Source organism: Mustela nigripes, chromosome X (assembly GCF_022355385.1).
Source record: "Mustela nigripes isolate SB6536 chromosome X, MUSNIG.SB6536, whole genome shotgun sequence".
NCBI classification, from domain to species: Eukaryota; Metazoa; Chordata; class Mammalia; order Carnivora; family Mustelidae; genus Mustela; species Mustela nigripes.
In genome coordinates this window covers 113,847,299-113,870,002 of record NC_081575.1, presented here as the reverse complement: position 1 = coordinate 113,870,002, position 22,704 = coordinate 113,847,299, and the positions used below count along the sequence as shown (strand labels likewise).

Genomic DNA, 22,704 nt, shown 5'->3' with positions numbered 1-22,704 from the left:
GGGCAAGCGAAGAGAGAACCCCACCTGGGGGAATTTAAAGAGGGCAATGGGAAACCAAGAAGCGCACTTGCCTCATTGAGAGCATCCTGCAAGTCTCCGGGACACAGGGTTATCACTTGATGTAGAAGACTTTCAGATTAGCTACTTAAAACGTGTGGCCGAGAATTGTATCTGAAATCGTATCTGGAATTGAATGAAACGGTCTAATCTGAGGAAAATGTTTTTCATGTATTTCTTGCAAGTTTGCATCTTGGCATCCTCTTTTGATTTTAAAACATCAAATTTAGAGATACACAGGTAGAGGGGGCAGAAGGAAGAAGTGCTGCTGGCAGTTTTCCAGGCCCTAATTTTGACAGTCAGTTGGCTCCAAGAAGTACCACGGGTATGGGTCTAAGAAATTTACGCTTAGCGGTCTTGAATGGTCTGTAACTTAACAACTTGTAACTTACAACGTCTGTAACCACATCTTGTTACATGGGAGGGTCTTAGAAGCAGTGATCTAGTTCTCTGTGGGCTGGATGAAAGAACTGAGAATACTTCAAGCATCTAGCCGGAAGCTTTGTTTTCAGGGTAATCACAATTGTTTTTAGTCTGTCTTTATCTGTGGTGGCTTTGGGGGAGCGTTGGTTAATGGAAATCATGGAAATCCTCAGGGGGGACTTCCCTAGCCACTTGGGATGTTGCCACTGTAGGATGAGGTATCATTTACTGTCTTTTCACAGATGAGGAATAGGAGACTGAGAAGTTTAAAGCAGTGGCCAAAGATCACACAGTGACCAAGTGGCAAAGCCTGGGAGCCTAGCTCGTTGGCTGCCAAAGACCTTGCTCCTTTAATCTGTCCCAGTACAGTGGAAAAAGACCTAGCTTTGGGGAGACGTCGCTTTGAATGTGTCTGCTGTGTGCATCATGGAAGGAAGCTTTTGTTTGGGAAGATCTGAAAGGCTTCGGAGGAAGGTTATTTGTTTCTGCTCATGTAATGCAATTAGCCTGTTGAATGTGAGATGAGAATAAAATGTTTTTCTCTGCTCAGTCTATCCATTTTAAAAGAGAACCAAATCTACCGATGCTGACACTAATGTGCGCGGGGAAGCTCACCAGAAATGAAAACACTAATTTATCTCAGTCTAGTTATTACTTTGGCTCTTTCCTTCTCTCGGAGTGTAAATTGCTAAGAACGTGAGACTGTGTCCTGAATGGAGGTTTGGTATCATTTTGCTTAATTAAATAATGTTCTCCAAGGCATGGAGTTGTAATTATTTTCTCCCTTTTCTTATGCCCATTATTTGAAATTCTCACATTTATTTATAAAACATGGTAGGTTTTTCTTCCTCTCACTGCTACTGCTAGCATGGTAGATATTTCTTGTTCTTTTGATTTTCACCATATTGGAGCAGATTTTCATTAAACTTTATGGCAATTACTTGTACAACATCTACAGGAATCATCTTTTCTCTGTAAATGGCAAGATTCTCATCTTGGGCAATTTTCTCTAGAAGAGATTTTGATTATGTAACTTAAAAATTCTATAAAATAAAAAGAAAATTATTATAAAGCCTTAAAAAAAAAAAAAAGCCAAGCAGCTGGTTTCATTATCATTTTTCCTCCTGCGTGTCTGTTGATGTAAATAGTAAGCTTTTGCATTCAAGCAAGTAATAGTTTTATATACAAGGTTCGTCAGAGAAACTAAAGACAATAGTGTCACTGTCATGGGTATATTCACCTGTAAGTCCCCGAAGGGGTAGGAGCTCCTAATCAACCCTCCACAGATATTTTATTCCACTTGAGATAAACTCCTTTGAACAAATTCAACATCACAATTTTGGGCCATGAGATCCCTTCTATTAAGTTTCTTACAAAGCATCAAAGTTATTTTTTCAGGTAGAAAATACAAAAATAATACCTAATAATGGTAGTAGACACTGATGTCTGAGCCTCTGCCAAGTGTTTCATGTGCACGATTCAACTGCTTACTTATGGTTTTAAAACCCCCTAACTGAGGTACAATTGACACGTGAAGAGGTGTATTTAATGTACGCAACTCGATGAGTCTGGGGATAAGTACACACCCAGAAAGCCATCATCACCATCAAGGACAGAAATGTAGCCATCACTTTCCAAAGTTTCTCTCTCTCTCTCTCTCTCTCTCTCTCTCTCTCTCACACACACACACACACACACACACACACACCCTCCCCTTGCAAGGCAAGACCACTGGAGTATTTTCAGCGGTAGCAATTCCTTTCAAAGAAATCACATTTACGTTTCTCTGAGAAAATGCCCACGAAAGTCTTTTTCTCTGCTCCATAATGCAATTTTAAGATGCCCCGTTGCTCTAGGAATCCATGCTAGCCTGCACACCAAATGACCAAAGTGGGGAGGGAGGGGCAATAGAGAAGAGAAATGGTCTTCTTATCAGGAAAGACTGCTCACTGTGAAAGGACTGGCTCTTCCAAAGCCAAGAGTAATTTCTTTCACTCTCAGAATGGCTCTCAGCCAACACCACTGATTATACCTTAATGCACAATATAGACTAGCTAATAAAGCCATCTGGGAAGTAACGAGGTTATAGGAAGGTGTTAAGAGCTTGTAAGTAAAGGAAACCCAAGAGCTTTGGGGCAGAAGGTGTAAGATAGATGGGAGAGAGGTTCCAAGGGGATCATCTTGCAAACCAGACTTCCAAATGACCCGAAATAGAAAGCAGGGAGACTAGTGAAAATAGAGCGCCACCTACAGGAAGTACCTGCAAAATCGAAATCTGAGGTTACCTGCAACACGTCTGTCGAAGCCCTTCGCTTAGAACAGGGGCGGACAAGCTATAGCCTAGGGGCCGACTTTGGTTTGCCATCAGTATGCGCCACAAGCCAAGAATGGCTTTATATTTGTAAGTGGTTAAAAAAACCAAAGAAGGGTAATATTTTGTAACACGTGGAAATTATATGAAACTCACGTTTTGGCGTCCATTAGTAAAGTCTTGTTGGAACAAGCCACACTCATCTGTTTTCGCGTGGTCCAGGGCTATTTTTGCGCGGCGCTGGTAGAGCGGAGTATCTGAGCCAGAGACCGTAAGGACGATGGCGGCTGAAAGACTGTCCCTTACAGAGAATCTTTGTCTGCTCCTGACTTAGAACTTCAGTTTACTTTGCTATGTTTTTGTATTAGAGCTGCAGCGGGGTTTCTTTCCTACAGATACATGTGCTTAATAAAATAAATCTTATAACAATATATTTATTATATTCTAACAATCGCTCTTACACTTTTCCCGATTTTGCTGCAACACATCCTTATTATTAAATGGGTCTTGTCTTGTAAGCAGCTCATCATCTGAGAGCCATCTATCTGGCAATGAGTAATCGGCACTGTTCATTAATTTAAGTAAGATTCCAATCTTGTTGAATTTCCCTTCAAATCGTTTTCAATTTAATAAAACCAAACTGCACCTAACAGGGAATTAAATGTCTATATTTGACTCACATGTCGAAGCTGACTTTCTTATCCAGACTCTTATTAGGATGTGCTGGAGTTGTTTTTCTTAAGCCAGCAAGGGGATATATGTAATGAGACTCCTCCGAATGGATCACTGGCTCATTGGTGGGGGGTCAGGAAAACCGGGAAACCCTGGGCTCCGTTCTGAGGATGCAGCAATCAAAAGAGCTTAGCCTTGTTTGTGGCCATCACTGCACTTGAATGTTTTCATCTCTCCCAGCTTGTGGGGACAAAGATACTTTGATTAATATTAACAACAAATACGGATCTATGAATATTAATACAGAATTCCCCCAGGGCTTCCGGTTTCCATCTGCTTATATGGAAGTGCCTGCGCCTTGCGAATGTCTCCTACTGGGGTGTTCTGGGGATCCTGGGGGCTGCCTTGCAGGTGTCTATTTCTCAGACTCTGGCCTCGCTTGATGTGGCTGCTGGCCAAATGGGGGCTCTGAGGGTGCGGGTCCGAATCTGCTAGAGGCTGTGCAGTGGTGTCATTACTCTGGCAAGAGCGTCCTCTGCGCCTCGGTGTAGCTGAGCTGAACACGTGCTGTCTCTGAGGAGCGTCCCCCCCCCCCCCCCCCCAACGCTGACGCAGACCTGCGTCACCACTGCTCCCAGGGGACAGAGGTGCAGCTGCTGCTTCTGAGACTCATTCCTTGGATCGTTTGATGTCAGCACTCAAACGGCCCCCTTCCAAGTGAAAAGGAGACTCGGTTTGGGGCTGTCCCAAAGCAGGGCTGCTTGAGAACAAAAGTGTCACAGGGTTTAGGGAACCCGTGGGTCCCATTCACACTCACGGCTTCTCTGCCTTCCTGGGGTCATCATCTCAGGAGGATGAGGAGTTTCCGGAAAAGCTAAAATGACTATCCCCTGCCACCCTCGCGCCACACTTCCAAGTTCGGCTGGTTGTTCCAAGTTTATCTCCATCATCATCAATTTCCTCCTAGGGCACTTGTCAGCCCTCACCGCAATCCAGCCTTTGGGGCCGCACCAGTGTGTCGAACTTATTTATACATATCTGACCTCAAGTTACAGTCAGGCTGAAGTGTACTTCGCCCCCAATCCCCAGTGTCCAAGTAGATATGCAGAAGCAAGCAAATAAATGTGTGTGTGTGTGTGTGTGTGTGTGTGTGGTCTATCCAACTTTGAAATCTGACCCAGCCAGGGATCCCTTTTACAGACTATTGAAAGATTCTATTGCGAATGGAAGGTTTGATTATGGTCTAGTGTGAGAGAAATTATATATCACTTTTATATAAGTCCTTTACTTTGAGAAAGTTATGTGGATAATAGATGCTTTTATGATGATTTTAACAGATGCTTTTGAATGGATGAAAAATGCTATATTTAATTCAGTATATTTAAAACCTTTGGTCCATTCACTTAAAAATATTTGTTGTGCATGTACTATGTGCCAGGCACGGGGAGCACCGTGGAGACACAGGAGGTCTCTGCCCTGGCTGGTGGATTGCCTATTCTAGTGGGAGAGTATTCAACAAGTGAAGAAATAGGTACATAATTTTCAAGTCATGACAATTTTCATAAAGGCAAATGAAGGCAGGGTAAGGGGGTAGAGAGTGACAGTGGGGGAATGCTAGAGGAGAGAGATAGCATGGAGAGAAAAGGTCTCTAGGAGGAGAGCACTCTGAAGCCAAGACCCGAAGGAAGAGAGAGAATGAGCTTTGCGCCATCTTTGGGAAGGTGAAGGGAAGAAGTCGTGTGCAAAGGCACTAGGTAAGACAGAGAACGGGTGAAGCAAGGCTAGCACAGATGGGCACTCCTTTAGCACAACCTTCAACTGTAACACGCTCTCCTCCCTCTCTCCCTTTGGGAAAGTTTAAGCATGCTGCCTGAAACTAATGCAAAGGACACCCCCCCTCCCCCAAAACAAACAAACAAATCACCATTTCTGAAGATCTGCTATGTTCCACAAGCCACTGACAACATCTGAAATGACCCTGGGTGGCAGGCAATTTTATCCTCATTTCAGATTAACCATGTGACCTGCCCAAGACCGTACGACTAGTAAGTGGTCGAACCCAAGTCTGTCGAGCTACAAGGCCGGGGCTACTTCCGGCATTTATAAAGCTCCCAGTCTTCTCCAACCCCTGCCTCTGTCTTCATATTAACTCTCCTGCGCTAGATGGGTTCTGAGGCTCAAAGGAAGACCCATTTGGCAGGAATAAGGCGAGTGAAAAAGGAAGGCGGCTGGGGCAGGGAGCTGGGCAGGTCTCAGCTGATCGTATCGTTTCCACTAACATCTGGGGGCTTCTTCCTGGGCTCTGACAGTGAGCACACCGACGAAGTCTCACCAGAAGTAGGGGAAGCTCATCAGCTTCACTGGTCTGTTGGTATCACGGAGTTAAGGGCCTGACAGTAAGCATCTCATGGCCTACAAAGATGATTTCCCTGGAGTGGGCAAGTTATGGTAGAGGAGGGCCCATACACTTACAGATCCTACAGGCTTTCTGCCTCTATAGATCAGGTTCTCCATGTCATCTACCCCATCACCCTCACTTGGAGTATTTGCGGTAACCAATAACCGAGAACAATCCATTGTGGCGAGTCCACCAGCAACGTCACCAGCTCACTGTCCTGACCTTGGACCCGAAGCTCTGCAGGCAGAGGGGTGGCTCTCCCACAGAGGACCCTAGACACAGCTGGGGGATGGAACTTTTTCTTCCAGAATCTCTGCAGCAAGATTTTCTGGTTGTGCAGGTCTGGACTCCTCAGGGATCATTGTTGGACGGAATCCAATATTCTCTTTTGTCAATCCAGCTTTGACGGGTGGGGAGGCTTTCCCTAGTGCCTGCCCGAGGACAGGAGTCTGTTCTGTGTTTGTGAAATACCAGTCATGCTTCTGATATCTCAAGTCCTCTGGCTCCAAATGGGAACCCTAATTAGTTATGGACTCATTATTCAATGAATATAATTGTTCACAAATCCAATCATCTATTCATTACTCCTTTCATTCCTTTGCCCTCTGGGCCACCTCATTCAATTATCTAATCCAGAGAATGTAATGTAATAGTTCTCATCATCTGCACATGGCCACACATGGCACTATTAAAAGAAAAAAAAAAATCACTTCACATGTGTGAAGATGAGTCCAAGGCCTGAGTAACTGCTGTGACAAACCCTCCCCAAATTTTATCAGGTTGATGGAGTCAAAATGAAGGAGTCACTTACATCAGAGAGCATCACATGTCTTCTCACTCCAGTGGCTTCCCTGGGAGCCTGCTGTGCAGCTGCTCACTCAGGAACCCAGGCTCCTGCCTTGTTGTGGCTCTGTCTTCCTCTCTGTCCTTGGAGTCCTCTCTCTTCAACCAGCTAATAGAGAAAGAAAAGGAAAGGCCATATACATGAGGATTGTGGAGGGTCAGGACGGGGGCTTCTATCGCTTTGTCTCACATTCTTTTGGTCCAGACTCAATCATTTGGCCATGTCACAGGCTGCAAAATGTAGCCCAGCTAGCTATCTTAGAGAAAAGAGAAGTGGGCTGGTGAACAGCTGGCCATCCACTGAGAATCCATGGTCACTAAAATCAACTAGGATGCTGTCTGCCCAGCATCCCATGTCACCCCTGCCAGCTCTTTCTCTTATATCAGTTATTTCAAAACTTAGTGTTTCCCAAATCTCTGACTCTTCCGTATTTCCCATTATTCTTTTATTATTATTATTATATCGAGTTAGCCAACATATAGTACACCATCAGTTTTGATGTAGTGTTCAATGATTCATTAGTTGCCCATTATTCTTTTCTAAAAAAAATATATTTTTTATATTCTTAAGTAATCTCTTCACCCAACATGAGGCTTTAACTTACAACCCTGAGATCAAGAGTCACATGATCTACCTACTGAGCCAGCCAGGCACCCTGCTCATTATTCTCTTTTTAAATAAAATATTTCAGCCATATGGAAAGGTAACAAGAACAAAGTTTACCTGTATATCCGTCACCCACATAGGAGATAAAATATTGCAAAGATAGTTGAAGCTGTCTATGTATCCCTGATTCTTTCTCAGGAGGCAATCTTATTTTTTACTTAAAGAAAATTTTAACTCCCTCCATGTCATGCCATCATTAATACAAACATCCCTGCTTTCATCAGCATTTCTTCCTGTTTTCTCTTGCCACGCAAGAGAGCAAGGTCTCCCCTCTCCCTACTCTACTCCTTCGGCTTGCTCTCTCTCTCTCTCTCCCCTCCATTGTCGAGACTTTATTCTCTTATCCCATCTCTTTGTGTGTTCAGTTTCTTCCTTCTCATCAGTCTTTAATTATCTTTAACTCTCTTCCAATTTACTTACAAATACAAAAACGAAACCACACAGCTCTATTTGACGTTGTGACTCCCTCGAGGCTCCCTCTCCTCTTCATGAACATTCTCTGTGAAATGACTGTCCGCTCACGCTTTAATTCCCTGTAATCTGATTCCATCCCACTGCTCCAGGGGACCAATTCTATTGTAGGCCATCATGACCATTCATTCAAGCCAATGGACATTTCTCAGGGTTTATTCTTCTTTGACCTCTCGGCACACCTGACTCCCTGGGTCCAGCTCCCTTTCCTTCTTGAAACATTCCCTTTCCTTGGCTTCCTTAGAACTATCTTCTGTTCTATCTCTTTTCATTGTCCAGATCTTAGTACATTTGTCCTCTGTATTCCCTTATATGATAATACTTCTTACATGTGTTCTTCCTAGACCATCTTCTCTTTTCCTTTTATATATTTTTCTTAAGTGATCTCATTGGCTTTGGATTCTCCCTTTTTTCTCCCATGTGTCATTTTCTGCCAGATTATTCTCAGTCCCAAGCCCAAATATCTCTCGCTGAAACCAACCAACCAATCAATCAACCAACCAACCAAAAAACGAGCAACAGCGTCAACAACAAGAATCTGTCTATAAAGCCCTACTCTGCCATCCACCTACTTTGCTCTCCCTTCTTAGCCACAATTCTTGATAATTATCTAAAAAACCCCTTCATTTCCTCACCTCCCACTTTTACTCAGCTCATTCCAACATACTGGCTTCTTCTCTCATCACTTCCCCATGATGGCTCTTGAGAAGGTTGTTGGTAACTTTCATATTGCTAAACCCAGTGGATATTTTTAGTCATCTTTTCCCTGACCTCTCAGTGGCCTCAAGCCTACAGATGCGTGCTTATTAAATAAACAGATTTATTTATTGGCTTGGGTTTTGACACCACACTTTCCCTCCTACCTCTTTGAGTACCCCATCTAGACTACTCTGTTTGGCTCATCTCAAAATGTCTGTCTTTTAAATACCGAGTTTTTCAAGGTTTGGTCCTAGGAATTTTTTTCCCCTCAAATTTTCCCTGCCCCTGACTTCAGTTACTATTTATATCCTGATGATCCACAGTGTATAAAATGTCAGGTCAGATCTTCCTTCTGAGATCCAAACCTGCATATCCAATGTTCTCTTCCACCTTGCTACAATGGATATTTTAAAGGCTTCTCCAATTCAATACTTGCAAAACCAGTGTCTTTTTTTCCTCTCTAAATCTTTTTTAAAAAGAGTTTATTTATTTATTTGAGGGAGTAAGAGGGAGGACAAGTGGTGGGGAGGGACAGAGAGTGAGAGAGAAACAGACTCCCCACTGAGCATGGAGCTGGAAGTGGGGCTCAACCCCAGGACCCTGAGGTCATGAGCCAAGCAGAAGGCAGGATACTTAACTGACTGAGCCACCCAGGTGCCCCTCTCTAAGTCTTGATCTAGCTCTCCAGTGTTTCCTGTTTTATTGAATGGCATCATCACCTATTTGGATACATAAACAATTCCCACCAAATTATTCTCAATAATTTCTCCTCCACCTCTCTCTCCCTGTAATTCAACTTGTTGTCCTGGCAGTTTTGCCTCTCAAATATTTTATTTTTCCCCCCTTTTAAAAAAAATAAATATTTGACTTATTTATTTTTCAGAGAGAGGATAAAGAGAGAGCGTACAAGCATGGGGAGCAGCAGGCAGAGGGAGAAGCAGACTCCCCTGCTGAGCAAGGAGCCTGATGTGGGACTCGATCCCAGGACCTTGAGATTATGACCTGAGCTGAAGGCAGAAACTTAACCAAGTGAGCCACCCAGGCATCCCTCAAATATTTTCCAAATTTATTTCTATCCATATCTACCATACCTTATTTCTGTATATCTTGTACCAGTTTTCCTTCTTTCCCTGTGATCCTACCACACTGACTCTAGAGGCCTTAAAACTGGACTCACTACTTCTGTCCCCCTTTTTGGAACATTCTCTTTTTCTACTCTATCTCTCCCTAAACACCTTGGAAACTCCTCTCTTAATTTTAATCTGAGCTTAAGCATCCTTTTTTCTTTTTTTTCCCCAGGGAACTATTCCGTGATTCTTCGGACTACATCAAGTTTCCTTGGTATATACTTTTATGGTTTACTGTGTCTTTCACAGTACTTAAGACAGTATGTTTATATTTGTGTGATTATTGGACCAAGGTTGAATCTTCTTCACTAGATTATGTTGCCTAGTCCAGAGTGCTAACCTCATGTTCTTGGCATATAGTACAGCACATGACACATATTTTAGGTGCTCAGTAAATGTTTAAGTGGTTTTAAGTATTGACTACAGATTAACAATCCCCCAAACTGTTTCCAACCCAGTTGCTTTCCTGAGATTCAGATCTGTATAATGAACTCTTTACTGGGTATCTCTGGGAATCCCACTGGCATCACAAACTTAACAAATCCCAAACTATGCTTTTATTTCCCCCACGCCCATCCAAACCTTACTCTCCCTGAATGTGTGTCTCAGAGAATGCTTCCCCCCCAACCTTTCATCTGCCCAAACTGAACAGCAGGCATCAGGTCTGGACATTGGTCTTCCTCATCTTTCACTTTGGATGAAGCACTAAGTCCTACTCATTTTATCTATCAGTTATGCTTCCAATCTGTTCATTTCTACCCAGGCTTTTGGTCTCCATTCTAATTCAGAATATTATCAACTCTAGTCTAGATCACTACAAATGGCACTTTACTGGCCTCCCCCCTTCTAGTTTGTATTCCTCCTAGTTATTAACCTTTATCCACCATAACGTCTAAAATGAAAATCTGATCATACCTCTGCTTTAAACCCATCGCTCAGAAAGGCTTATAAAACTCTGAAGCATCCAGTTCTTTCTTGGCTCTCTATCCTCACCTTTCATTCCTCTCTCTTCTTACTTCATTTTCCATCTATGCTTGATCACTTCTAGTTTATTGAATGGGTCCTACTCTCTTACACCTTACAGATTTTCTGTAATACCAGGTTACTTCTGGTTAACAAATTATTTCAAAGCTTAGTGTTTTATAACAATATTCATTTATGACTTACCATGGCCTATAGGTCAGCTGAGTAATCCCTCTGATTTGGGCCAGATTTATCTATCTCCATTGGACTAGCTCATTTGTCTTTGCTCATTGAGCAGGCCAGTTGCGGGTAGGTAGCTGGTCTAGAATGATCTAGCAAGGCCTCATGTGTCTCTCTTCCACATGGTATCTCATCCTCCAGTAGGAATGTCCTGGTTTATTCTCATGGTAGTAACAGAGTTGAAAGAAGGAAAGAAAGAAAGAAAGAGGAAGGAAGGAAGGGGAGAGGAAGGAAGGAAGAGAGGGAAGGAAAAGAAAGGAAAGGAAAGAAGAAAGAAAGAAAGAAAGAAAGAAAGAAAGAAGAAAAGGAAGAAAGAAAGAAAGAAAAGTAAAAAGAAAAGAAAAGGAAGAAAAGAAATGCAAGGAGGTTAGGAGGAAGGGAGAGAGGGAGGAAGGAAGGAAGGAAGGAAGGAAGACAGGCAGGCAGGCAGGAAGAGAACAAGCATGTGAGGCCTCCTGATGCCTAGGCATGAAACTGACATACAGTCAATTCTGTTGCGTTCTATTAGCCAAAGGAAGTCCAGAGATCATTCCATATTCAACAGGTCGGAAATAGATTCCATCACTTGGAGGAGTTGCAAACCTACAACACAGAGGGCTGAATGCATAACTGGGTGGAGAATCTGGGCTATTTTTGCCATCAGTCTAGCAGATCTTTTACATTCCTTCTGCAGAGAACACCTGTACCTCAGCCCTTCTCTTTAATAACTCATAATTATCTCTCTAGTCTCAATTTAGATGTCACTCCTGGGAAGCTTTCTTAGATTGCTTTAGATGTCTCTCCTTTGGACCCCATCATGATAACACGTGCATTAAATACCTGACTATTGATCTGATTAGAACATAAGTTCTTGAAGACAGAGACTGCATCTTATTTGGTCACCTCTTAAAACAGCAGGGGCTATTATAGGTAAATTTAAATTTAAAATACACAATAAAAATCAGTCAGGTAAGAGCTCAATAAGTAAATTTAAATGTAAAATGCACAATAAAATCAGTCAGTATTCACATGTGCTTCCTTGCCACTTGGGCGTCTGATTGAGAATAACGTATTAGCAAATATTGGCACCAACTCACCTTCCTCCCTTTATTTTCCTTTCTTTTTTCTTCTTCAGTAAAAGCAAGGGAGCAGGATTGGAACTTTACTGTGTGATTCTGCTCATGCAGAGTGGCCCCAAAACACTATATATACATAAGAATAATGAGCATGAATCTACCTTGTTTTTTTCATGAGACAGAAGTATGTCTTTCAAGCCATACCTCCTCTCCCTTTTTAACTGCACTGGTCTCTACTCATCGCCTGTCTGGCAAGAAACATTGCACTGCTTTATCTATAAATTACTTTTTCTCAGGGCTCAGTAATTCTCATCACTAGTCTCGTGTCTTCTGCAAACCATCTATGTCTTGCAACAGAGCTAAATCTGGTGTTCACAGGGCAGTAGCAAGAGCAGCGAGGCACAAGACGACTCCAACTTCCTTCTCTCAGCTGGCTTCCTTTTTGCCATCTTATCACATTCATTTCCAAGTTGTTATTGCCTTTTCTTAATTGCCTCTTTCGCTTTTTGATTTACTTTCTTCTTGCTGAAGCTGCTTCTTTACCCACACCTTGCCCCCGCCCCCCTGCCGCCCTGCCCCCATGTAGAGATTCTTATATCTTGAGGGAATGGGAACTGACCAATTCTAGTCACATTTCTTTTGCTTTCCCACCCACAGAATTTTGTTCTCTTGCCAACTATCATTGTTTTAAGTATCTGATCCGACAGGAAATGCTAATCCCCCATCTCTATATGATTCATTTTTAATAGCAAGTTGTGATGACATGGGCTGTTCTCTATTTCACATCTTTAAACCCATCAAGGTCAATATCATCCTGTGTCAATATGGACCCACTCCTCTGGTTCCCATCATTGCCATTGTAACACATTTTCTTGACCTTTCAAAAACTGCCCCTGAAGTTAGCTACCATTTATCACAAAAGAGAAGATAAGGAATAAATAATGCAAAAAGTATTCCTCAGAAGTGTGTCCCTGGCTCTGATTCAGTAAGATAAGACTTAGGTTCTTAAAGTGACAGGACAAACTCTAAGTGAGCCACCATTCCCAGCCACTGGGAGGTTCAGTATTTGTAAGTCATGCCAAAGTAACACCATTTAGCTTTTTGACAAGTTTGTAAGACTAGGACTTTAGTAAAATGTTTGACAAAGTTTCCTTGGTAGTCTTGAGAACTGTGAGGAAGAATATAGGTAGGATGATACAATGTCTGGATGATTATGTGGATGACTGATCAGTCCTACCTAGAGAAAGTCGATTAATGGGGCTGGCATTTTTTTTTTAAATAAAGGCCAGGAAGTAATTATGTTAGGTTTTGTAGGCTGACTCAAGTCTGCTGCTATAGCCCGAGAGCAGCCCTAGATACCATACAAAAAATGGGCATGGCTGTTTTCCAATAAAACCATATTTATAAAAGAGACATGGGCTGGATTTGGCCCACGGCCACAGCTTGTTGCCCCCTGTCTTTGGGTCTAAGCTACCAACAGGCAGGACTACTTCATGCAAGTTTTTGTGACCTATATAGCAGAAGGATTTGAAACCTTCAATCTGCAACTGGACTGTTGTCTTTAATGACTAGACCCCATTGTCTTAGTTAGTTAGCTCTCACACCTGCTGACACACCCATGTTCATGCACAGATGCTCAGTCACCATAGAAAGATTTTCCTTTATTCTAATTAATATCAGCTCTCCTTAGAAAGAAAAGAAACACTGAGTCCTATTACTACAGAAATCAGTGCAGATTAAGAATTAATCTACACACAGATGAGCTCATAAAAACGTAAGAAAACATTAGCAGCTGATTAGAAATTAATGCTAAAATGCTAAATGAAGTTCTTAGATTGAAGCAACGACATCACACTTGAATTGTTAATATGGCAATTAGCTCAGCCACCTATGAAGTGCTTGTTAATAAATACTTCATAAAAACTTCTGTTAAATGAGAGCACACAGCAGGTTTATGAAATGTAAGTTTACATGGTCTTGAAAAATGTATTCAATATGCTTTTTTAAAAAAAGTCCAGTCGTGGTGACTTCTTGAAAGAAATCATGCTGTAGCCAAATTTCAAATATTTTGTCCTTTCTGAAACTAAGGCCCAATCATCTACAAAATGGTTCTCAAAGTGTAGTCTGAAACTAGCAGCATCGAAATCACCAGGAAACATGTTTGAAATATCAGGTCTCAGTCTTCGCCTTAAACTTACTGAATCAGACACTCTGGGGTGGGCGCCGGAAGTCTGGGTTTTAACCAGACTTTCCAATGATTCTGATGCGGCTCAAGCTTAAGCACTAGTGCTTTGCAACACTGAGGATTAATCCCAAGTAAGGCTGAGCTGTGTGACCTACTGTGTGCATGGGGTGGTGGGTCCTACTGCGTGTTTGCATTCGAATCCCCTGGGGTACTTCATAAATACTGAGTCCTACCTGTGTCCCACCCAGAGATTAAGATATAATGGGTCAGGAGTATGGCCTTGAAATGTTTAAAAAAGTCCCAGGCGACTCTTCACCGGTAGACATGTTTAGTAAACACTATAGTAGAAGAAGCCATACATACCCCAATCCAAACATGGTAGAAAAAACTATCTTGATGGTATGCTTCTTAGTTGCCTTCAGGTTAGATTTAGCTCCATTTTGGTTGAGAAAATGGTTTGTTTGCTCTATTTGTCTTTAGGAAAATCCTAGGGTCTTACCACCATCAGCTTTCACATGATCTTTATGATGTTGAGAAGAGTGGTATATAATTATATGTATACACGTATTCTTGTTTTGCAGTAAAATGTAGTTTCTTGTGCTCCATCCATAATCATCAGGGGACTGCAAATCAAAACCACAATGAGATATCACTTTTTACCTGTCAGAGTGGCAAAACCAAAAACATAAGAAATAAGAAGTTTTGGTGAGGATGTGGAGAAAAAGGAATGCTCGTGCACCGCTGGTGGGAATGCAAACTGGTGCAGCCGCTGTGGAAAATAGTATGGAGGTTCCTCAAAATATTAAAAATAGAAATGCCACATTGGGTAGCTACCTAAAGAATATGAGGACACTAATTCAAAAAGATATATGCACCTCTGTTTGTTGAAACATTATTTGCAATTGCCAAGAAATACATAGAAGCAGCCCAAGTGTCCCTCAGTAGACGAATGGATAAAGAAGATGTGGTGTGTGTGTGTGTGTGTGTGTGTGTGTATTTATATATACATGTATATACATAGACTATTACTCAGCCATAAAAAAGAATGAAATCTTGCCATTTGCAACAACATGGATGGACCTAGAGGATATGCTTAGTGAAATAAGTCAGTTAGAGAAAGACAAATACTATATGGTTTTACTCATATTTTATACTCACAAAAAAACCAGACTCTAACATACAGAGAATGAACTGGTTGCCAGAAAGGAGATGGGTGAGGGGAGGGGTGAAACAGGAGACTGAGATCAAGAGTACCTTTATCTCAATGAACACTGAGAAATGTATAAAATTGTTGAATCATTATATTGTATGCCTGAAACTAATACAACACTGTATATTAATTATACTTAAATAAAAAACAAAAATGATAGTTTCTTCTACCCTTATTCACACACACACACACACACACACACACACACACACACACACAGTCTCTCTCTCTCTCTCTCATCTGTTAAGCCAAAAGTCCATGGTGGCAAGTACACCATGCCCTTTGCATTAGTAGATGAAATCCTATAAATGTGGAGATGGTCTAGTTCTAAAGATCATGGGTGTGAACTTAAATTAAAAATAAAGAACAAAACTAGAAACAAAAACCTCAAGAACTTAAGGATTTAAAACTACTATGCCAAAACAACTAAACAGTAAAATCAATGTGCAGAACATCTGAAAATAATGATAATGTTGGTTAGTCATATAGGATATGACCAATATGGCTTCCAGACTACAAGTCATTTAGTAGACAAGAAAAATAAAATAAATGAATTTAGCGGTCAATTCCGGAAGCAAATAGTAAGAAATATAAACCCAAGGAAAGCAGAAGAAATTCATTAATAAATATACAAAGATATTAATAAATGAAAATACTGAAAAAATGGCATGTTTTCTTTACAAATGAGAAAAAATAGATGAACTATAACTAGTCTAATGAAGAAAAAAAAGATGAAATTCAGCAAACATAATTAGGAATAGGAGCATCACATACAAGAGGAAATAGAAAGGAATTATACAAATACTGTACCTATTTCCAAGCTAATACTTTTTAAGGTTTGGATAAAATGGAAAAATGTCTAGGACTACATCGTTTTTAAGAAAATTACCTGAAGGAAGTAAAATACTTAAATAGATCAATAACTATATAAAAAAAGCAGTTTTTCAAATCCCACGTTTCAGATATCCCTCAACCATTGAGACAGTTGCAGGGAATAGAAAGAAAAAGGACCGTTTCATCTTTTTACAAAACCAGAAACTAGAGTAATGTCCAGAAGCATATCCGACATTCAAAAAGATTTTTGCAGACTGGAGAGCACGAGAGGAAGGTGGAGAGAGGGAGATGTCGGCGATTTCGCAAGGACTTCATGAAACTGCTCTAATAAAAACTAAATTTTATTCATTGGCTCAAGTGTGAGGCCACGAAAAGGCCTTGAGCGTTCTGGAGTTTTTCACTGTTCAAGGATGAATGGCCTGAGGGAATTATTTCTTTGATTCTAAATTTCTATTGACTGTAAAACCATCATTTAATTATAGACATTTTAAGGATAAAACAAACTGTATTTTTTTTAATTTTTAAAGCTTTTCATTTATTTATTTGACAGACAGAGAGCACAAACGGGGTGGGGAAGTAGCAGGCAGAGGGAGAGAGAGAAGCAGGCTCCATGCTGAGCAGAGAGCCTGATGTGGGGTTTGATCCCAGGACCCTGAGATCATGACCTGAGCCAAAGGCAGACGCTTAACTGAATGAGCCACTCAGATACCCACAAGGATAAAACAAACTGTATTTAATGTACCTAAAACAAGAAAATGTGCATTCGTGTATTTATATACCATTTTCTCTTCACTATCACAAGGTTGCATCTAAACTTTATTCACACTGCAGAGGCTAAAAATTCCTGGGGCTCATTTTCAGCACATGGTGATGGGCTGCTTTTCAAAATCTCAGCTACTGGGCTTAACCTCTCCACCAGCTTTAGGATGACATGACAGTCTGGTGGACCAAGCACACCAAGACTGTGCCTGCATTTCTTACTTGGTTAGACACTGGATCTATTTTTTTTTTTTTTCTTTAAGTCAAACCACGCATCTGCTTAAAGAGATTTGGCTTTCTTTGAAAGTCAGCCAGAAGTTTTAGACTAGAACTGTTTGGTGCCCGGGTGATTGTTCTTTGTCACATGTATATGAGCCACAGCAACCACTCCTGGGTTTTAGAATCCTGTGGCCTTTTCAAAGATTTCTTATTTCCAATGCCTTTGGTGGCATGTCCTGGTATTCACCAGGAAATCTTATATTTGTACAATGACATCTCTACCTAGTGCAACACAGGAGTGGGACATTTTAAAAAGCCAGTTTGAAAGACAATTAAGGTCCCCACTGCCCAAATCTTGGGCATTCTACAAAAAAACCATAGTCCAATAAAAAGAACCAGGGCTCTTTGGACAAAGAGTTGACTCTAGAGCTGGGGGCAGGAAATACACAAGACAAGTCTGGAATATCTTGTAGTGGCAGAAATAAAGTGCTGAAAAGACCGTCCACGATGATGAGGGTATGCCAAAGGGTGCAAGACTTGACTGAAAAAGTTCCCAATGGATAAAGCTGGAAGAGTTTGAGTGACAAAATGAAGTTGTGTAGGATTATAATTCAAGGTATAGAATAAATATCCATGAGTCCATATTGATATAAATAAATAAATGAATAACCAGAGGAAAAGCAAAAAATCTCCCATGCAGAAGCATCTCAAATAATTTAGGTAGATGCTCTGCCCTCAGTGAGGTGGAGCATTACCCTCCACTTATGGGTAGTCTGTGCACAGTGACTTCCTTCCCAAAAGTACAATATGGAAAGGGAGAAAAAAGAGTAAGTTTATGGTGGAGACACTGAACGAACACTACCTTGATCAATTGATCAAGGTTAACCTCATCACGTTAAGTCATTTTGAGACTGTGAAATTTAATAAAGGGAAACCTCACTAAGGTGGTCTCAGAATGGCTCAGTGGCTTAAAGCCTCTGCCTTCGGCTCAGGTCATGATCTCAGTGTCCTGGGATCAAGTCCCGCATCGGGCGCTCTGCTTGGCAGGGAGCCTGCTTCCCTTCCTCTCTCTCTGCCTGCCTCTCTGCCTCCTTGTGATCTCTGTCTCTGTCAAATAAATAAATAAAATCTTAAAAAATAAAAGAATGCTAGAACGGTAGGTTGGTATGTACCACTCACTGTCAATTACAGGAAGAATTGTCAATTACAGACGTAACAGAAGAATCTTAACAGGTAGGAATCATCCATTTTAGCCCCCAAAAGGGAAAGATGTACACTGTATCTCCTATCAGAAACCGACTTCTCCTGCAACTCAGCTAATGAGAAACTGTCATTGCCCTCAACTCTCATTTTTCTTCAGTAGACACTTGTATGAACCAGAAACGGCCCGCCCCAACCTCCCTTTGTGTATTGGAGTTATTTATGGTTTTGCTGTAGCTTCCTTCTCTTGAAAGGCAATTCTCTGCTATTCCCAAATAAACCCATTTTTGCTGGTAAAATAATTGGCAGTTTTATTTTTAAAGTTCACAATAGCATGTATGATGTGATTAGAAGGATACTTTATTTACCTCTGTGACCTTCCTCCTCAAAACTCATAACCCTCATCTACAAATGAGACAGACATCAGACAAAATCCAATTGAGGGACAGCAAAAGAGCTGACAAATTCTCCTCAATATTGTCAAGATCAAGAGCAAGGAAATTCTGAGAAATAGTCACAGCAGAGAAGAGTCTAAGGATACATGACAAATAAATATAATGCGGTATCCTGGATGAATTTCTGGAAAAGAAAAAGGACATTAGAGAAAAACAAAGGAAATCTGATATGGACTTTAGTTAGTAATAAATGTATCAATATCGGTCCATTAATTGTGATGAATGTATTAAACCAATGTAAGAGGCAAATAAAAGGGGGAAACTCGGGTATATGGAACTCTCTGGATTATATTCCAACTTTACTTTAAATGCAAAACTACTCTAAAGGAAAAAGTTTATTTATAAGACAAAGATGCAAATAGAAGTTAAAATTCAACTATGTGTAGCACTTCCAAAGCAAATATCTCTTTCTCTCTCTCTCTCTCTCTCTCTCTTTTTTTTTTTTTTGCTTTAATAAAAGTCTTTATGAACAAGGGTCAGAGAGCTTCTTGGGCAACAAATGACTTTTATAGAACAACATCGCGGTGAGTTGAGTGTAAATGGCTTAGAAACACGCAGATTAAATTTCCCTGAATCTCTCTTTTTTAAATTAGTTTCAAAGCAAATATCTCAATGGAAGGGGCAATCGGATTAATAGAGTCCTTTAATACTTGTCCAAATTCAAATATTCAGGCAGTAACAATGCAGTCAGCATTTTATGTCTCTTCTAACATTATTTTTGAAAATGTATATTGATCTCACAGATACTAAAATCAGAAAAAATTCATTTAGTATTAGGGATAATTAATTTATTTTTGTACTCATTAAGTGTAATTGTAATTGATAACAGAAAATATGTTTATTTTCGTTGTCTCCAATGCTGTGAGCGCCTGGGTCCCATTCATCTCTGTCTCCTCTGCACCCCACAACACAGGCACTCAACTGTATTTGAAATATGCTAGGCTGGATGCTTAATGGCATCAGTTTGTTGATTGATGAATAAGAGTGCCTGGTAATTACAATTACAAAAATGGAGAGGCAATAGTGAAGGGCGCACATTCACACACTCACACATACTCTTTTCTTAGGGCCCTTTATTCATGGAATGAGTTGCAGGTGTGTTCTTTTAGATGCAACACGCTGATGTCAAATTGATTTTCTTAGGATTGTCCTTTTGAATTATTTTTATGCTCGACAAAATAATATTTGAGAACTATTTCACCAAAGGCTTTTGCACTGTATGTTTAAATAAAATACGGTGGGCAAGGAGTGACTGGGTGGCTCAGTTGGTTGAACATCCGACTCTTGATTTTGACTCAGGTCAGATCTCAGGGTTGGGGAATTAAGCCCTATGTTGGGGGCTCTGCGCTCAGGGGCCAGTTCACTTGAAGATTTCTCTTCTGTCTCTTTCTGTCCCTTTGCCCCTCCCCCCCCACTCCTGTACACAATGCGCATGCTCTCTCTAAAATAAATAAATAAATAAATAAATAAATAAATCGTTTACAAACCCGATAATGGGCAAAATAATAAATGCAGAAACCTTACATTTTCTTGAAGACTTGTTCAGAGAACAGTCACCACATAGCTGCTAATGTATGTTGGGGGGAACTGCAGTTTCTGGGCACAATGATTCTAAACAATAGGTAAGTCAAAGATGACCTTAAAGTCTCGTGGCAGATTTGAGTGCCGTTAAATTATCAAAGACGACCTTAATCTTTTCCTGCACATTTTCTCCTTCAGTAATCCCGTATCCAGATGTCCACCTTAATCCTAACCTGTTAACCCTTCCAAAAGTCCATGATCCACCGGGACACTTACTTCCCTACATTCAATGACAAATTAATCACACTGGCTTGCATATTCTGAGCCTAAAGTGTGCCTGGAATTTGCCCTCTTCTCTTTTTTCTCCCTTTGTCTGAGCTACCACTCTTCTCTAATGGATTTCCTTTCTTTGACTCTTATTCCTTCTGATCCATTGCTGGCCCAGGAACCAAAGGGATTGTTAGCAAATGCAAATTTGATGATGTCATCCTGAATGACTTCCCGTTGTTCTTGGCATAATGCTGAGAAATCTTTCTATGGCTTCTCTGTAGTGAACCCTGCAGCATGGTGTATATGATTAGAAGGATACTTTATTTACCTGGGCCCTCTCAGCTCAGGATCTAGGCATTGCCCCCGTTGGCAGCTAAGGGCTCAGAGCTGTCTCTCCTGGGCACTCACCCTCAACTAGGGGCGATTATCCTTTGATGACAGGTCAGTGGTGGGATCTCCAAAGGTCTGGCCCCTTGCCTCAATTTCAGACAACACGGAGGGGCCATCCCAGCTCCCCATGTTGTCCTCTACTGGAACTATACTGAGGTTCAGTCTCTCTCTGCTCAACCCTGTTTCACCCCACCTCCTTTAGAGATGCTCTTTTCTAGTTCACACCCTACCAACCTCCCTGTACTCAAATCTGAGAGGCTGTTTCTCAGAAACCCAGCTGAAGACACCACACCACCTCTCTTGTCTCTCTTCTCTCTCTCCATGGAATGGATCGCTGCCCCATCGCTGTGGCGATCTGGAGTTCAGTCCTCCATCTGAAACTGACAGAACCAAGGCTCCTCATTTGACAGGTTTATTCTTCCATAAAAGGAGAAGGCCTGGGATGCCTGCATGGCTCAGTTGGTTGAGTGTCCGCTCAGGACGCGATCTTGGGGTCCTGGGATCTAGCCCTGCTCAGTGGGAGTCTGCTTCTCCCTCTCCCTCTGTGCTCTCTCTCTTCGTCACTCTCTCTCAAGTAAATAAATAAAACGTTTAAAAGCTGGAGAAGGCAGTTTTATTTATTTTTTATTTTTACTTAAAAAATGTATTTATTTATTTGAGAGAGAAAGAACATGAGCAGGGAGAGGGGAAGAGGGAGAAGGAGAGGGAAAATCTCAAGCTGACTCCCCACTGAGCACAGAGCCTGACTTAGGGCTCTATCTGAGGACCCCGAGATCACAACCTGAGCCTAAGTCAGACACTAAATCGACTGAGCCACCCAGGTGCCCCAAGAAGGCATTTTTAGATCAGAAATTCTCAAAACATGTTGATTTTGCTAAAATGTCTGTTTGGGTTTTTTAACATTCTGCATTTCTAATATCAGCTCCCAGGTGATCCCAGATGCAGTCTGTGGGCCATGCTTCAGTGTTAAGCTTCCAGAAATTCTCTTAGATTCCTTGCATCTGTGCTAGTTTGATGGCAGCATAGAATTTGGGATCAAAGATTCTAAAGTTGTACAGATCTGGCTTCAAGTCCCCACTCTGCTCTTCCCAGCTGTGTGGCCTTGATCAAGGTGTCCTGTCCAGGTCTCGATTCTCTCATTTATAGAACAGGCGGAAATAGTGCCAACTCCTGGGTGTGAGTGTGGAGACTGAATGGTATAACACAGGCAGAGCACTTAGCCCAAGGGCTGGCACATAGCCCTCAAAAATTGTCAGCTTCGTATTATGACTGCAGATCAGCATTCCATGTGGGAACATGAAGAGCATTATTATGCGTCTCTTGAGCCACAGCGAGATACTCAGATGGGTGGTTCTAGAAGCAACCACTGTGAAGTCTCAGGGGCACGGAGCTGCAGAGAGGGAGGCAGACCAGAACTGTCTGTTCGGGTACTGAGAGATGAAGAGAGACTTAATCAAACAGAAGAGCAAAAGCTAGGAAGGGAGATGGCATTCCTTCTGGAATTTTCCATGTAATTTCACAGGTAAAGGAAGGCACTGAAGTCTCAGCTGCTGGCTGTTCAGTGGCCCCTGGGTTGGGTGACCTGGGAAGGGGGGATTGGAATCCTCACAGAAGCAGAAGAGAACCCATCATGTTATTCCTCTTCTCTGCTTTTTGTGCTCAGTAACCCTTCCTAGAATACACTTGTTAAGATTCATGCTGGATTTAATGCTAGTAAGTATATGTATGATCAAAA

At 41.4% G+C, this 22,704-nt stretch overlaps 1 long non-coding RNA gene across 1 annotated transcript in view; it reads right to left on the bottom strand.

Moving 5' to 3' along the window:
- The window catches only part of LOC132007763 (uncharacterized), a 159,706-nt gene that overhangs the window by 60,993 nt on the left and 76,009 nt on the right, over positions 1-22,704 (bottom strand). Inside the window, exon 2 of the long non-coding RNA XR_009401432.1 lies at positions 6,673-6,813. This is a non-coding gene — a long non-coding RNA (uncharacterized LOC132007763). The remainder of the gene's footprint in view (positions 1-6,672; positions 6,814-22,704) is intronic.